Source organism: Mustelus asterias, unplaced genomic scaffold (genome assembly GCF_964213995.1).
Source record: "Mustelus asterias unplaced genomic scaffold, sMusAst1.hap1.1 HAP1_SCAFFOLD_155, whole genome shotgun sequence".
NCBI lineage: Eukaryota > Metazoa > Chordata > Chondrichthyes > Carcharhiniformes > Triakidae > Mustelus > Mustelus asterias.
Window position 1 is genome coordinate 163,862 of NW_027590175.1, and position 18,768 is coordinate 182,629.

The following is an 18,768-nucleotide window of genomic DNA, read 5'->3' on the forward strand; positions in this document are numbered from 1 at the left end:
GTGCAGTTAGATCTATAATTCTGTGTCTGAATTGGAAATGTCACACGGGCAACAGTTTAAGAATAAACACAGATAGTGAAAGGCCGTGATAGGCTGCAAAGCGCTGCCAATAGAGATGGGGATACAAATCTGTATGACAATGGGGTAGATTTTATCGATTAGGTTGACACAAATATCTCCTCGACCTGGATCCAAATCTCAGCCAAATCACAAGAAAACATCTCGCTAACTTAAACACTAAGCTTTCCGACTTCACTCAGAAACCAGTAACTCTGAGACAAAGCGGGATGCAGTCTGACCACTCGATCCCCCTCCACACTTAATAAGAATATGCTGGATCCCGTGAACCAGCTTGCGATTGAGGGGGTGTAGCTCAGCGGTAGCGCATTTGACTGCAGATCAAGAGGTCCTCGGTTCAAATCTGAATGCCTCCTTCCTTGTCGAGCTGATACTTTTTTTTCAATTGGAACTGTCTTCCATTGGCTGCACAGCGCTTTGTGACGTCCAGCAACCGGGAAAGGCGCGACATAAATACAAGTCGGTCTTTCATTAATTATCTTTAATCCCAATCCTTTGGTTACTGACCCTCGTCAGTGGAAACAGTGTGTCCCTATCTGCTCTATCAAACAGCCCTTTCCCATGTGAACTATCTGCTCTCAATCTCAGGACTTTGCAATTATAAAAACAGCATTCTGGTGAAAGTTTAACTCAGTCCTCATTCCACTGATCTTTGCCGACTTGCTGTGTATTTTCCTTATTGAACACATTTCAGGTTGCGACAGACGGATTCCTGAGAAATCTGAGAAAGAAGGGGAGTGTGCAGGAAAATGGAAACCCAAGATCAAACATGGGTTAAAGTTTCGAGTTCAGTTATTGAGTTTAATAATATTTGAAATATATAAATTGTTACAAATAAGCTGTTGGAGATAAATGTTCAATAAACTAACGTCGGCTAACAGTAGAGGCAGAAACACACGATAAGTTTTTTTTTAGTGTTGCCCAAGGACTCAGTGACACTCAAAAACCGAGAGACAATGAAAGCAGATGGAGAGGAAAAAAAAGTGAAAGCCCCGTCCCTGGATGGTCTCGAACCATCAACCTTTCAGTTAACAGCCGAACGCGCTAACCAATTGGCCCACAGAGACTGACAAAAATGACGCTTACATGGCATCCTAAATCAGGGTGACAGCGTGTTGGCTGCAAGTTAGACGCCAATTCAATTTTCACCAAACCTGACACAGAAAGACCAAATGATGGCATCGTTTACAAATCTAAACATGTATATTTTATTATTTTACCCCACAGTGTTGTTGTGGTGTAATGGTTCATCCCTTCTCCTAACATGGAAAACGACCGTTTGATAGAGCAGGGAGGGACAGACTGTTCCCACTGACTGGGCTCAGTAACAGAGGACGAGGATTGAAGATCATGAAATATTTGCATTTATATAGAACCTATCCCGACCAGCGGACGTCACAAAGCACTTTCCAGTCAATGAAGGGCAGTACCTTAATTAACATGTTTTACTTGTTTCCTTAAAGTTCTTGGTTATTTGAATAAAATAGCTTGTTATGGCTGATCTTGGGGTACAACTCAGCTTTTCACCCGCTCCCCATATCCCTGAATTCCCCGAGAGGCCAGAAACCTGTCTATCCCAACGTTAAATGTATTCGATGATGGAGCTTCCATAACTGTCTGGCATAGAAAATTTCAAAGATTCACAACCATTTCAGTGAAGTAATTTTGCCTTATCTTAGGCCGAAATGATCAGCCCATTTTCCTGAGACTGTACTGCCGTGGGTTAGATTTCCCGACAAGCAGAAGAAATCTCTCAGCCTCCACCCTGTCAAACCCAATCAGACTTGTGTAGGTTTAATGAAATCGCCTCTCATTCTTCCAAACTCCAGAGATTTTCAGCCCAATTTACTCAGCCTCTCATCATACGACAACTCCCTCATCCCAGGGATCATTTGCTGAACCTTATCTGCACCGTTTCCAATGCAAATAACCCCTTTATTAAATGTGAATATCATATCTGCACAGAATATTCAACTTATGGTCTCAACAAAACTCTGTGCAACTGCAGCAACACCTCGTTATACTTGGACTCCAGTCTGCCGTCAATAAAGACTAAAATGGAAGTTTCCTTCCACTCATTGCCTGCACCGACATGCCAGCTTTATGCATTCCTTGTACAAACGCATCTATTCTATTCTCAATATCGACACTAACCTTTTTTAGCTCTTCAAATATGTCCTGCTCTTTCGATTTTTTTACGAAGAAGGACATATCTTTTCGCTTTCCAAAATCACACCCGATCTGAACCTCGACTTATCTCTTGTTTGACTTTTAGACTCTCTTCCTCTTTCCGACAGCTTCTATCAGCTAAACTTTGCCCGTAGGCTCCAGCGAGAATTGAACTCGCGACCCCTGGTTTACAAGACCAGTGCTCTAACCACTGAGCTATGGAGTCAAATGCTGCAAGAAGTTGCCACTAAGTGCAGCATTATCCGTGGATTGAGGACCAGGATGGGGTTTGAGGACGGAGATTTTTGATGAATGTGGAAATGTCTGAGGTGGAGAGCCGGAAGTTAAAAGACAGAAGTTGAAAGTGACATGATTTGACATGTGTATTGTGTATGTACTTGACATGTATGTTGTGTGTGTCATGTGGTTCTTCTTCAGAGTTTATCGTTAATGTTACATCTCTGATTTTTCCAGCTCTGATAAAAGTTCATCCAGCTGGAAGATTTAGCTTGTTGTTACCTTCACGGACGCTGTTTTTATTGAATGAAGAAATGAACAAAAATTTATTCACTCCGTGACTGGGAATCGAAACCGCGTCACGGCGCCGACGCTGATCACTAGACCCTCAGTGACGCTGATGTGACAAATATGGAGTGAGTTGATCATCTCTGCACCCATTGCTTCATTTCCGATAACTTTCAAATAAAAAAAAGTCACAATGAGGAGTGACGGGAAGCGCACATGACAGGATTTGAACCTCAGTTAGAAAATCCCAATCCATCCCCTGGGCCGGGACTGCAGTCTCAATGTTTGCAATCCTGCTGTTTAATTCGACAGACAGCCATTCAACCGGTGTTCCCGTTTGTATTCTCCATCGGAGCAGCTCCACTCCTCCCAGCTTTGACAAAGGGTCATCTGGACTCGAAATGTCAGCTTTCTTCACTGCTTACAGATGCTGCCAGACCTGGTGAGATTTTCCAGCATTTTCTCTTTTTGTTTCCGATTCCAGAATCCACGATAATTTGCTCCAGTCCTTCCACACTCGTTCCTTTACCTCAACAACTGTTGACATTGCTCTGTCGCTCCTCTTTCTTCATGCCAAAAACGACACGGCACAAACTCTTGCATTCAATCTGAAATGCTGGACTTCAGCTGCAGGGACCAAAACTCAAATCCATTCTGGCAGTGGCTGCAGTCGAACACAACAACTCCGTAGAGACTGGACCTTCAGGTACGGGCTTAGATTACTCAGCTCCGTTACCACGTATGCAGCTATGCCCTTTACTGGTATTGTTATTGAAATTAGCAGCAAAGGAGCTGCAACAGTCCATCAGTTGGCTTGAGCCTGCTCCTTCACTGAATCAATTTATCCTGAACTGTGTAACAAGCAGGGATCACATCCAGTCAGAAACAGAATGAGCTGCAGTGAAGGACCAGCACCATTTAAACTGCCCTTAACCTTGTCTGGTTCCCAATATCGTGCCAGAAATGACAAACAAACCTCCTGTTGAATTTGCTCAGTCTTCACTTCAGGACACGAGGCGAGATTGTGTTTTATATGTTCCACCAGGCAATAACTGACACTTGTTTTTACGGTTTGGATGAGAGCAACAAATCTCCATTACCTGACCACCAATCCAAACAGCAGTGAAAGTGTCAGACTCTAACCAACAGATCAGCTGCTTGTTGCCTGTTTTACAACTTGCTTTACACACACTGCATGTGTTGCTTTACTTTTCGCGCCAGGCCAGACTACATTCACCACAAGCAAGTCTCTGTTGCAATATCGCACCTTCTGTTTCCACCCCAGTGATACATTCAATTCGTGACAACATACAACAGACATTCCACTTACAATTATTAATTCCACTTCCGACTGTTTGAAACGAGAGAGAACCTTTTCCAAATATTTCCATTGCAGCGTGAGGGAAAAGTTGAATAATTCAGTGTGAACGCCAAAATCTGATCTTTTTACCATCCAAATGTTACCTTACATCACCGTCTCTATTGTCAGCGCTTTGCAGCCTATCACTATCTTTCTGCTACTGTGTTTGTTCTTGACCTGTTGCGCATGTGACATTTCCAGCTGTGATGTAGACTTGCAAAACTCACTCGGCTCATATTAATAGATCTGCTTTCGATCAGATAGTAAATCAGGTTATTTTTTAATAGTTCGCTGAGAGCTAAAAATAATCGTTCTCTGAACGGGAATTGAAAACAAACAACACTGGGGAGTACTGAATACAACCCACTGGACTCCCAGGGCCACGGGTGAACTGTGTTTTTCAAAATGACTTACCATATATCCCTTAATGTGTCCAGTTTGGATGGAACATAAGTGACTGCTTCAGCTAATGACAACACCGATTGTGCTTGCTGGGAAATGAAATCGACAGTGAGGTGAAATACTCCCACAAGATGCGGGAGTGATCGTGGTATATAAAATTCTAAATAGGATTGAAGAAAGTAAAATCATTTTTCTTATGCGCAATCGGGAACACCATGTCAAATGTATAGGTTGAGAGGTGGTAGATTTAAAACTGAGATGAGGAGGAACTGCTTTTCACTCAGGGTCGTGAATTTGTGGAATGCATAGCCCTATAGCGCGGTTGAGTCTGAATCATTAAATGATTTCAAGGAAGAGACAGATATATTCCTGATAATTAAAGGGATGAGGGGATATTGGAACAGGTAGGGAGGTGGATTTGAGAACAGGGAGAGATCAGTCATGAACTGATTGCATGACGGTTCAGGCTCGAAGCGCTGAATTTGCCCACTTCTGCTCCTAATTCTATGTTCCTACGTGTAAATTTCAATTTTCAAAACCCACCAACTCATCACTGTGGCTCCAATGTAATCTACGTACATTACATCCACAGGTTCCCCTTCATCCACAACACAACTGAGTCCTGTAAGGGACTGAGGAATGGCCCCAATCTGTGGTTTAATTACTTTAAATTTCTTTGTTTCCCTCATTTAATCTCTCCTGATTTACACCCGGCCAGAGGCCTCAAACCTCTTGCTATGCTGCTGGATAACACTTGTTTAAAACTTCCTACATTTCTAAAAATTCCCAATTATTCCCAATGAAAGGTTATGGAGCTAAAATATAAAATTTGTTTTCCTGTGCACTGAAGCTGTCTGGCTTTCTGAGTTTTTCCAGCATTTTCACCTTTCACTGCAGAAGTCTGAGCAGCTTTGGATGTCAATGGAAATGTTTTCATTGAACAACATCCTCAGCAGCGGCTCGTTCGACGAGAGGTATGACTCGGGCCTGGGGCGTAAACATCTACAAACGTGTGAGCGATCTCGGGTTCACATGCCGGGCTCGATCCCTCAATCAGCTGTTGTTTCGTATTGGACAAGTCATAGGTTTTCTCAGTGCAAACGTTGGGATTGGTTTACGTGGGATTTGGTTTGAGAACCTGAGCACACAGTGCAGGCAATCTATCAACACAACACTCACACAAGAAAATCAAGACATTAAAAGGTTAATATGCTTGTGGCCATTCACTTGATCTCTGTTCACCAGTTTAGAGGGCCCCATGTTTGTTGGTTGAGACAGCTAGCTGTGTGATTATTGTTATTCATTCGTGGGTTCTGGATGAGTACCGCACTCGCTATTTCTGTTTTTCATTGTCTCTATATATCTCCCTCAGACTCTCTGACTATGTTTTTATTACGTTGACATCTTTTGCTCCTTGCTCTGTCCATTATTTCGCTGTCTTTGTGCAACCGAGCTTCACTGGATTGATTTCTGCGTTTCTCCTGCGAGGAGAGAATCAGTGGGATGAGTCTGTTCGGTCTGGAGTTTAGAATAATCAGAGGTGATCTTATTGAAAAGTCCGAAACTGGGAAACAGTTTAACAGTGTAAATGTTGAGTGCCCTCCACCCCTGGCTAAATTATTAAGAACAAAGAAAAATAAGGTGAATGATGCAAGAGGAGTTTGGAATATTTGGGAGAGGTGAAGCTAAGAATTGGAAGATGTGAATAACGTAATTAATAATTGAGAGGAATGGATAGGAACTTTGGGGATTCTGTCGGTGGATTCATTGTAAACTTTGAAATCAGAACAAGCTGAGACACCAGGTGGAAAAACCGTATTTGTCTCCATGCATTTTAGGTTATGGAAAGCCGTGTAGTACATGTGCCCGGCTAGCTCAGTCGGTAGAGCATGAGACTCTTAATCTCAGGGTCGTTCGTTCGAGCCCCACGTTGGGCGTTATTGCTTTTTAAACTTTGCCTCTTTCCTGGGTGAATTCCAGATCTCCGTCCTTCCAGAAGTGTCACCGCTCAAACTGAGTCTTTCTCCTTTCTCACAGTTGTGGATTTGTGACTGAAAACTGTCTCCAGTTCAATGGAAGGCGGGAATTGAGCGCTGAACTCAGCGAGAGGTTTTGTTCTCACTTATTATGAGATTTAAACCCAGATCTGCGAGATTGTGTCAGTGGGAACAATAATCATCTCCAGTGTAATTCAATCACTCCAGCCTTCCATCCGATCAAACGACCGCTTGTTTTTTCCTCCTCTCCCTCTCTATTTTCCTTGACTCTGTCCTTGTTTGTCAACGATTAAATCACTATTTTCTTCCAGTTAAGGTCAGCAACCTGAATCATTCACTCTCTTACCCTCTCCACAGAAGCTGTTGAAGCCGATGAGTGCTTCCAACATTTTATGTTTTGAGGTGGGATTCGCAGCAACTAAAATTCCTTGTTTTGGATCACAGTGGTTCACTTTTCTCTGACTGAATCTTACCTGTTTGAACAGTTGAAAGGCTGAGGTTTTAAATAATAAGACACTGGAATATATCACCCTTTCACATGAAATGAAACAAAATGAGAATTAATCATTTCTTAAAATGCTGCTAATGCAATATATATTTTGTTGTCAATGCCATCATTTGTTGTCAATCCCTATTTCCCACTGAACTGAGGATTTTGCTGGCCCATTTCAGAGGGCAGTTAAGAGTCAATCACATTGCCTTTCCTCTGGAGTCCCATGGAGGGCAGAAAGGGGAAGGATGGCAGATTTCCTTCTGCAAGATGTGTTTTCATGACAATCAGAAAACAAAGCTTCATTACTGAGACTAGCTTTCACTTCCGTTTCAGTTCTAGACTGCGGTGGGATCGTGACCTGTGAGCCGGGGCCACAGGATTCATACTCCACTGATTTTACCACTATGTCACCATCTTCCCGGAAGAGTGTAAGTTTAAATCCTTCACATGGAATCAAACCACCTAATTTCACATTGAACACAATCATTTAAAGCAGTGTACTGTGGAAATCAGTGTCGTACACTCAGGATACCGGGGAATTGACGAGATATCTATTGCTTTCATTTAAAGACAGAAAAATGTGGTGAATCCTCAGCGTGAGTGATGAAGGAGCTGCGCTCCGAAAGCTCGTGATTTCAAACAAACCTGTTGCACTTTAACCTGGTGTTGTGCGAATTCTTACCGGGTACTGAAGGGCATTTCATTTACAATTCGCAAAAAGATTATTTTTATAAAATTAACAGCTTTCAGCAAATCACACCGCAATCACATTGCGGACGGTGCAGTGAGTTACTCTCCTGGCCTCATTGTATCAGCCCCAGAGGACGATTTCTCAAGAACACAAAAAGCTCAGCGAAAAAGATGTTGGTGGCTTCATTCATCAAGGATTACCCTGGAGCACGTGACCTTTCTCCGAAATCACGCACGCACACACAAGCACACAATTGCTCAATAATGCTCAGGTCACCTCAATTTCCGTGTTGGTTTCGTTGATAAAATTCGCTGTTTTCACTGCCATGGTCTGGGTTCGATTCGCGGGTAGGGAATGATGATTCATTGCTCTCGTGCAACAGATGAATTAAGGAGAGTGGGTATTGCTTCCTGGTCAAAAACGGGAGCGATACTTGTGGCAGGTTGAACAGGAAGAAGGAAAAATCTGCCCCATTCCACAATCCTGTCAATTGCCCACAACAATTCATATTTACATTAGGAAGTCTTACAACACCAGGTCTATTTGGAGTCAGGAGCTTTCGGGGCGCTGATAAAATAAAGCAAATTGATTTTATTATTGGAGCAAATGAACCTGTTGGACTTTAACAATGTGCTGTGAGACTTATTATTGTGCCCACCCCAGTCCAACCCGGTATCTCGACATCATATTTACATTGCAATTGCTGGCACCTACTGTCAGAATGAGTGAGTTACTTTCTACTGCATTAAATTTCACTGTGGCTCACCACATTCAAAGAGTAATGTTTGTTATAAACCGTATTGTGGTAAATCTGTTGAAAAACATCAGCTTATCACTGCTCTGCTTTCATCACACTAGAAGCAGATGTGAAAAGATGAATAATTTCAAAGCTGAACAACGTGCACAAGACTGGAAGGAGAATGCGACTGTGAATAATTGGCACTATGCATATTCCTGTATCCAGTCTATGGGAGAACCAGGAGAATGAAACCCTGGTGGTCCAGTGCTTAGGATTTGGCGCTTTCAGGGTCATAGGTCGGCTTCGATATGCCAAGATTTAAAGTTTTTGCTAATCTATTTCACAAACCTGAATTGCTTCCTGATCGAAAACAGCTCTGTCCGAAGCAGTGGAGTTAGATCTATATTTCTGTCCGAATTGGAAATGTTACATGGGCAACAGTTCAAGAACAAACACAGATAGTGAAGGACAGTGATAGGTTGCAAAGCGCTGCCAATAGAGATGGGGATACAAGGTCAAATCTGTATGACAATGGGGTAGATTGTATCGATTAGATTGACACAAACATCTCCTAGACCTGGATCCAAATCTCAGCCAAATCACAAGAAAGCATCTCGCTAACTTAAACGCTAAGCTCTCCGACTTCGCTCAGAAACTCTGAGACAAAGCGGGATGCAGTCTGACCACTGGATCCCCCTCCACCACTTAATAAGACTATGCTGGATCCCGAGCATTAGTTTACAGCTGAGGGGGCGTAGCTCAGTGGTAGAGCGTTTAACTGCAGATCAAACGGCCCTCGGTTCAAATCCGAGTGCCCCCTTCCTTGTCTAATTGTTAACTTAGTTTCAATTGTGACTGTTTTTCTTTGGCTGCAAAGCGCATTGTGACGTCCACCAACCCTGAAAAGCGTTACATAAATACAAATCGGTCTTTCATAAATTACCTTCAATCCCTATTATTTGGTTACTGACAATCGTCAGTGGAAACAGTTTGTCCCTTTCTGCTCTATCAAACGGCTCTTTCCCATGTTGGGAGAAGCGGGAAACCACTAAATCGCTGCAACACTGTGGGGAATGAAGTTGTCAAAGGGGCTTGCATAGTATTGTAAACGATGTGGTCATGTTGTAGTTCTCGACTATGTTTTTATAAAGAGAATTGGGGTTGGATATGTACAGCACTCGCTGACACCCTAATATAGTGTGTTTTCATCTCAGTGGCGGAATTCGTTATTGCGTTCGACTTTAAGCAAATGGTTGGTGGCTCAGTACCATCCAGAGGCGGTGGTTGTACTTTCATTTTCACCATAAGCATTCACTGTCGCGCAGTTCCGGCTTGTGAACCGAGGCAGCAATAAAAATATTCCTCAAGTGTTGCCGCTCGACTGTTGTCAGGTGTTGTCAACGTTATTTATTTAATGAATATTCATATCATACATATCACATGGTATAATATATATTCATTTCAAATATGCAATTAAAGTTAAGAATTAGAGTCTTGGTTGGATGTGTTTGTGTGTCAGTTCTCCGATGAGTCCTCATCTGAGACTGGGAAACAATCTCTCATTATTCTGTAGGTTCAATAAGATTGCCTCTCAGTCTTCCAAACTCCAGGGAATTTCAGCCCAATTAACACAGCCTCACATCTCAGGAGAACTCTCTCATCACAGGAACCTACCAAGTGGACCGTCTCCAATGGAAGGGTAGCCTTTTTCTGAAAAAAACATTGTGGATATCAGAACTGCACCGAATATTCCACACTTGCTCCCAACAAAACCCTATATAAATGTAGGTTGGTGTTTTTATTCTTATACAGCAATCTGTTGGCAATAAAGACCAAAATGTCATTTCCCTTCCTATTGTTTGCTGCACCACCACGCTATCTTCCTGCGTTCCTTGGACAAACACACCCAAATCTCTCAAGATAAATGCTTATATTAGGAAGGACGATGGCCTTGTGGTATTATCGCGAGATTATTTATCCAGAAACTCATCCAATTTTACGGGGCCCCGCTTTTGAATCCTGCCACGGCACGTTGTGCAATTTGTATTCAATTAAAACTATCTGGAATTAAGAATCTACTGATGACCATGAAACCATTGTCGATTGTCGGAAAAATAAACATGGAGTTCGGTAATGTACTTTAGGGAAGGAAATCTGCCGTCCCTTATCCGGCCTGGCCGACATTGATTCCAGAGCTGCAGCAAAGTGGTTGACTCCAAACTGTCCTAGGGCAACCAGGATGGGCAATAAATGCTGGCCAGCCAGCGACGCCCATTTTTAATGAATTAAGACAGAACTAGGTCATCTTTCCAAACATTGTCTGCTCTTTCTCCGTTTATGAACAAGAGAATATCTTTTTGGGCAACATGGTGGCACTGCTGCCTCACAGCGCCAGGGACCCGGATTTGATTTCCGTCATTGGTTACTGTCTGTGCAGAGTCTGCATGTTTTCCCAGTGTTGCGTGGGTTTCCTGCGGGTGCTCCTTCTTATTCCCACAGAGTGAAAGATGTGGTGGTTAGGTACATCGGCCATGCTAAATTAGCTGTCAATTTACCCGAGAAGGTGCCGGTTCTGCCGACGAGGGAATTGTCACAGAAACTTCATTGCGGTCTTAATGTAAGCTTAATTGTGGGACTAATAAATAAAATTTAAACTGTCTAACCTTACACCCGATCTGCTGCAACCACTGAGCTACAGAGCCAATTCCTGCGCCCAGTACGGAGCTGCTGTATCATCATCAGTGGAGCGAAGAAGGGGTTGAATTTTCAGGTGGGTGATATTTAATGGATGTGGAAATATCCGAGGTGGAGAACAAGGAGTTAATCGATGAGACTTGAAAGAGGAAGAATTTGACATGTGTGTCAGTGGCTTTTGTGATAAATGTCTGCCGTGTCATTCTTCTTCAGAGTTTATTGCTGTTGTTACATCTCTGATTTTTCCAGCTCTGATACAATTCATCTGCTGAAGATTAATCTTCTTTCTCCCTCAACAGACACTGTGAGATGTGTTTTCATTTAATGAAGAGTTAAATAATAAGTTATTCGTTACTTGCCTGGGACTCCAACGCGAGACATGGCGCCGAAACCTGACCACGGGACACCAGGAAAGCTAATATCAGAGATTTGAAATTCGTTGATAACCATCTCTGTCTCCACCGCTTCATTTCAGGTCAATTTCGCAACTGACATTGTCACACAGTCATTCCAACATCTTATAACCAACTAAAACAAATTATGTCTTCTTCCTTTATGTTCAGATACTTTCAACTCCAGAAATTCAGTACGTGCTGAGCAAAGTGCTCTGTTTAGTTAACAGTTTGTCATCAATTCCGGGGCATAGCGGTGGAAACATTGACTCTGAACCACTAGACCACCCAGGCTCCACTATTACTGGTTCAATGTTGCCTTGTCCACCATTCCTGGTGTCATGTAATCCATTCTGTCTTGTTCTCTATCACAGAGATTCCTTTTGATCCTTTCGCTGAGTGATTCCTCACTTTACAATCAGAAAATACTGGGAATACTCAGCAGGTCAGTTCATATTTAGTGACAAACACGCAAATAATTCCAGTAGTCGAATCCCTCTGAAATTAAAACCATTTGAATTTTTTTTTCTGTGAAGGTAAAATATTGCGGATGCTGGAACCTGAAACAGAAATAGAAAACTGCTGGAAAATCTTAGCAGGACTGACAGCATCTGTAGAGACAGAATAGAGCCAACGTTTCGAGTCCGGAGCTCTGACGAAGGGTCATCCGGACTTTCAACGTTGGCTCTATTCGTTCTCCACAGATGCTGTCAGGTCAGTTTAGATCTTCCAACATTTTCTCTATACGTTGCAAGTATTTCTGCCGGGATTAAACCGCGGATCTTTCGCGTGTAACGTGAATGTGACAACCACGACACCACAGAAACATTGCGATGCACTGATTCAAGGAAACTGGTGCCACAAACCCGTCAATTGCCAACAATAATTTACATTTGAGTTGCATGGAATTCGTGTGATAACAAAGATATTTCGTAAAGTTAATTAACTGGACATATAGCGGTGATTAGATTCGATCACACGCTTCAACTCATATTACTGCCTTGTAACGAGTCTCACAGCACCAGGTTAAAGTCCAACATATTTATTTGGTAGCACGTGGCTCACGTCATGAAAGGGCAGTGCTCCGAAAGCTTGTGCTGCCAAATAACCCTTTTGGACTTTAACCTGGTGTTGTGAGATTACTTACTGTGCCTATCCCAGTCCAACGCCGGCAACTCCACATCATTACTGTCCTGAACTCATCAATGCTACCAGCAGAACCTATTGATGCCATATCTGGTATTGCAAGTGAACAGAATCAATGGAGTAGAATTGGGTCACATGATCCATTGAGCCTCCTCCACCACTGAATCGAGGCAGATCCACAGCCTCAACCGCAATTTCCAAGTTTATCCCGAGAGCCCTTCATTCACTTAGATTCTAACAACTTTCCACCTCTACCTTCAATGTCTTCATGAATTGAATATCCACAGAATATCCTCTGTGCAGCTACAGAATTGATGCAAGATGGCACCCGAGCGAGGCGACCTCCAGCAAGCTGTGCCCAGCATACCTTCTAACTCTATCTTTTACTCTCGTTCTATGCTTCTAAAACGTCATTCTAACTCTTTTAAACTCTCTCACAATGCTTCAATTCAATTTCTTACATCCCAGCTATGACTGTAACACTACACTCTGCAGTCTCTCGTTTCCTTCTCTATGAACGGTATGCTTTGTCTGTACAGCGCGCAAGAAACAATACTTTTTATTTTATGCTAATATATGTGACAATAATAAGTCAAATAATTCCAAATATTCACAAGCCTTTGAGTGAAGAAATATCTCCATATCTCAGTCATGAGTGGCTGAAACATTAACCAGAAAATGTAAGCCCAGAATGCCTTACTGAGGCACTTTTGCCACTGTCGAACCGGAACATCACTCATTTGCCATGGCTAATCCATCCAGCCTGCATCAGCTGCATCGTGAGTGTGACAGTGGAAGCAGAAAAGCAACAGTATGCCAGCGGCGACTTTGCTGAGGGTATTCTTTTTCAATAAATGGTGAAGAACAAATTCACATTTTGTCTGCTCCAATCCAGTTCATATGCAACAGCGACCAAGAATCGGGGAAAATTCAAAAAAATATTAATTTCGATAATGTTTCGACCTTATTTTGAATCGGGGAGCTCACCGTATATGAAATGAACATGTTAACTCCTACAATCCAGAAACTCTGCTCATGACCAATGTGACCGGCCTAGAATATCAAACCGTGCAGTCTGATTGCAATTTAAATCCTTGTTTTGTTGGAATATAATTCGGTTGCAAACCTTAGCCATGTGGCAGAGTCATTGATCTAACATAAGATTCAGAAAATAACATTTGTCCCGAATTTTATCTCTTTCTCCATGAATGCAGTTGCAGAATATTATTCAAGCATTGGGGGAGTGTAAATGCCACATGGCTGTGAGATAATGTGATTCCTTGATATTTAATAACACTTAGAGATGGGGCAGCTGCTTTGAAAAGTTTTTGTCAAATTTTTTTGAACACAAGGATCAGTATACTTCAGAACACAGGTGACACATGGAAGTGTTTAGAATTTGATGCGTGTCCACAGATTCTGCCAAACCTGCTGAGAATTTCCACCATCTCATGCTTGTATTATAAATACAGGTTGTATCAGAGCATAAAACGGCAAGACGGCAATGATAAATGAAATAGTCCCACAAGCTGTTCACGTGTAACTTTCAATTTCCAAAACCCACCAACCTCATCATTACTGATCCTGTGAAAACTTACCTTGTAAAACACGGCAGGCATTCATCTCTCAAAGAACTGAAACGCCTCAAATGTGAACTCTCTGCTCTCAATCTCAGGACTTTTCAATTATAAAAGCAGCATTCTGGTGAAAGATTAACTCAGTCCTCATTCCACTGATCTTTGCCGATTTGCTGTGTATTTCCCTCAATGAATACATTTCAGGTTGGGACAGACAGATTCCTGATCTATCTGAGAAAGAAGAGGTATGGGCAGGAAAATGGAAACCCAAGATCAAACATGGGTTAAAGTTTCGAGTTCAGTTATTGAGTTTAATAATATTTGAAATATATAAATTTTTACAAATAATATGTTGGAGATAAATGTTCAATAAACTAACGTCGGCTAACAGTAGAGGCGGAAACACACGATAAGTTTCTTTTGAGTGTTGCCCAAGGACTCAGTGACACTCAAAAACCGAGAGACAATGAAAGCAGATGGAGAGGGAAAAAAAACGAAAGCCCCGTCCCTGGATGGTCTCGAACCATCGACCTTTCAGTTAAGAGCCGAATGCGCTAACCAATTGCGCCACAGAGACTGACACAAGGAGGACTAACACAACTGAAACTTACATGGGATCCTAAATCAGGGTGACAGCGTGTTGGCTGCAAGTTAGACGCCAATTCAATTTTCACCAAACCTGACACAGAAAGACCAAATGATGGCATCGTTCACAAATCTAAACGTGTATATTTTATTATTTTACCCCACAGTGTTGTTGCGCTGTAATGGTTAATCCCTTCTCCTAACATGGAAAAGGGCCGTTTGATAGAGTAGGGAGCGACAGACTGTTCCCACTGACTGGGCTCAGTAACAGAGGACGAGGATTGAAGATCATGAAATATTTGCATTTATATAGAACCTATCCCGACCAGCGGACGTCACAAAGCACTTTCCAGTCAATGAAGGGCAGTTTTAATTGAAAACAAATCAATTAAGCGCGGAAGCAGGCATTCAATTTGAATGCAGAAACATCGTGACCTGCAGTCAAATGCTCTACCCCTAAGCTGTACTCCCTTCATGCCAAGCTTCCGTTTTGTCGCTCGTTAGTCCTCTGTCTCGCGTGGTCTATACTTATGTTTGCTCCTCTGTGTGCGTCACTGTGCTTACGTATCCCAAGGGTGTGAACGCGTTTTTTTTTTAACCATCACAAACTCTATTCACTTACTTTAGAAATCTTCATGGTAAATATACAGAAGATGGCAAAAGGCTGAAAGTTGCGAGATGAAATTGACCTTTTCTGTTATTTGTGAGTGAAAGGTGCTTATTGACTGAGTTCCCGTATGTTCCATTGTGCAATGTAATTAAAAGTTTTCATTGATCAACATTTAAACAGACAGCGGATTCACTCGGTGTGATGGTGGTCCCAGTTCTATATCTGCGATCACAGCATCAGTTCATGTCACTTACTGTAAACCCAATATTTCTAAAAGGTTGGACGTCCCAATATTTCTAATACGTTGGATGTTTAATCTAATTTACTTCATTTTATATTTCATTATTTTCATCTCAGATCTATTTCCACCAGAGGCAAGTCTCTCTTTCAAAATGTTCTGTTCAGGTTGAACATAAGTTAGTCCTTCATCCAGTGGCAACAACGATTACTTTTCGCTGCCGTATAAAAGCGGCAATGAGGTGAAATAGTCACACAAGCTGCTCATGTGTTCCTCTCAATCACCAAAATCCACCAACCTCATCACTGCAGCTCCTGTGTAATCACTGTACAGTACACCCACCGGCTCCCTATTATCCACAGGACACGCGACTGCTTCAAAGATCTTGTGAATGGTCTCATGCTGCGGTGCAAACATTCTGTGATACTCTGCTTTCCTCAATCTCAGGCCATGGACGACACAGTACTTGTTCATTTATCTCTCCTGAATTGTATCTTATCAGAGCCCTTTCCTGTTGTTATGCTTTCTACCTCCTGGATTTCACTTGTTTAAAACTTCCTACATTTCCAACCTTTACCAGTTGAAAAGAAAAGTTATGCAGGTGTAAGAGGAGATTCCTTTCCCTATGTGCACATGCTGCCTGGCTTCCTGAGTTTTTCCAGCGCTTCCAACTTCCACTGCAGTTGTCAGATCAGATTCGGATGGCAATATAATATCTGTATTTGAACCGACCTTGCAGCAGTGGCTCGTTGGTCTCGGGGTATGATTCTCGCTTTGAGTGTTGTGATTTGTCGGTTTGCGAGAGGCCCTGGGTTCAAATCCCAGACAAGCCCCGTTGTTGTTAGCAATGGCAAAATCTTCCTCATTTCTTTGCCGTGGACAGAGCAGGATGAGTTTACTCACGGTTCGGTTTGGGAAACTGCCTCTCAAGTAATTCGAGATGTTTTCAAAAGTTGACTATGCTTTTGAACATTCTCTTTGTCCCGAGTCAACGATTAAAGGACCCGATCCTTGTGGACTCCGGCCGCTGGCTTTGTCTACATTGTTATTCATTCATTAGATGTGGCTGACTCCCCCACTCACTGTCCATATCTGTCGCTTTGTTTCTGTGTATCGACGTCAGTCTCTTTCACTGTCTCAGTCTCTCTTTGTGCCTCTATCAACTTTCCATACTTTGTTCTTATTTCCCTCTATTCTCGCGCTGTTTGTGGAACCAAGATTCACTGGATTGATTGTTGTGATGAGGCAGTTGCCCTTGTTCTCCCTGGGGTTTGGGATAATGAAAAGTGATCCCATTGAAAAGTCTGGAACGGCGAGACTGTTTGACAGTGTACATGCTGAGAGATTGTTTCCACCGCCCCTCTCCCCCCAACGCCCCCCCACGCCCCCCCCTCTCCCGCAACACCCCCTCCCCCGCCTCTTGCTGGAGTCTGGAGTGCTTTGAACTGGGCTCACATTATCCGGATGGTGTGTCAACCATTTAGGACTGAGTTGAGGAGACAACTCCGCACTCAGAGGCCATCGTCATACTGGACAGAACGGATTACTGCAAAGAAGTGTACCGACAACTGAACAACGAGGAACACTACAGACAGTTACCCACAGATCCGACCAAAGAACACACCCGTCAACTCAGCACTCCGATCAAAACCTTTGATCCGGACCTTCAGAGCACCCTCCGTGCTCTCATCCCACGTACTCCCCACGTTGGAGATCACTACTGCCTCCCAAAGATACACAAGGCAAACACACCCGGCCGTCCCATCGTATCGGGCAATGGGACCCTGTGCGAGAACCTCTCCGGCTATGTCGAGGGCATCCTGAAGCCCATGGTACAAAGAACCCCCAGTTTTTGTCGCGACACTGCGGATTTCCGACAGAAACTCAACACACATGGAGCAATTGAACCAGGAACACTACTCGTCACAATGGATGTCTCGGCACTCGACACCAGCATCCCCCACGATGATGGCATTGCTGCAACGGCCTCAGTACTCAACGCCGAAATCTGCCAGTTTCCAGATGCAATTTTACAACTCATCCGCTTCATCCTGGACCACAATGTCTTCACCTTCAACAACCAGATCTTCATCCAGACACACGGAACAGCCATGGGGACAAAATTCGCACATCAATATGCCAACCTCTTCATGCACAGGTTCGACCAAGACGACTTCACCGCACAGGACCTTCAATCGATGCTATTCACTCGATATATCGATGACATTTTCTTCCTTTGGACTCGTGGTGAACAATCACTGAAACAACTATACCATGACATCAACAAGTTCCATCCCACCATCAGACTCACCATGGACTACTCTCCGGAATCGGTTGCATTCTTGGACACACGCATCTCCATTAAGGACGCTCGCCTCGGCACCTCACTGTACCGCAAGCCCACGGATAACCTCACGATGCTCCACTTCTCCAGCTTCCATTCTGAACACGTTAAAGAAGCCATCCCATACGGACAAGTCCTCCGTACACACAGGATCTGCTCTGATGGGGAGGATCGCAACAGACACCTCCAGACGCTGAAAGATGCCCTCATAAGAACAGGACATGGCGCTCGACTCATCGATCGACAGTTCCAACGCGCCACAGCGAAAAACCGCACCGAACTCCTCAGAAGACAAACATGGGACACGGTGGACAGAGTACCATTCGTCGTCCAGTACTTCCCTGGAGCGGAGAAGCTACGGCATCTCCTCCGGAGCCTTCAACATGTCATTGATGAAGACGAACATCTCGTCAAGGCCATCCCCACACCCCCCACTTCTTGCCTTCAAACAACCACACAACTTCAAACAGACTATTTTCCGCAGCAAACTACCCAGCCTTCAGGAGAATAGGGACCATGACACCACGCATCCCTGCCACAGCAACCTCTGCAAGACGTGCCGGATCATCGACACGGATGCCATCATCTCACGTGAGAACACCATCTATCAGGTACACGGTACCTACTCTTGCAACTCGGCCAACGTTCTCTACCTGATACGCTGCAGGAAAGGCTGTCCCGAGGCATGGTACATTGGGGAAACCATGCAGACGCTACGACAACGGATG

General features: G+C 43.4%; 1 protein-coding gene and 4 non-coding genes across 5 annotated transcripts in view; 3 read left to right on the forward strand and 2 right to left on the reverse strand.

Annotated features, from left to right (window-relative positions):
* Positions 1-18,768, forward strand: part of LOC144485143 (uncharacterized) — a 158,370-nt gene that overhangs the window by 58,731 nt on the left and 80,871 nt on the right. The gene's annotated exons all lie outside the window — the stretch shown is intronic.
* On the reverse strand, positions 2,401-2,473 carry trnat-ugu (transfer RNA threonine (anticodon UGU)). The gene has a single exon. It is a non-coding gene; the product is annotated as a tRNA-Thr (tRNA).
* trnak-cuu (transfer RNA lysine (anticodon CUU)) lies at positions 6,399-6,471 on the forward strand. Its single transcript has one exon. It is a non-coding gene; the product is annotated as a tRNA-Lys (tRNA).
* Positions 9,203-9,274, forward strand: trnac-gca (transfer RNA cysteine (anticodon GCA)). The gene has a single exon. It is a non-coding gene; the product is annotated as a tRNA-Cys (tRNA).
* On the reverse strand, positions 14,767-14,840 carry trnak-cuu (transfer RNA lysine (anticodon CUU)). The gene has a single exon. It is a non-coding gene; the product is annotated as a tRNA-Lys (tRNA).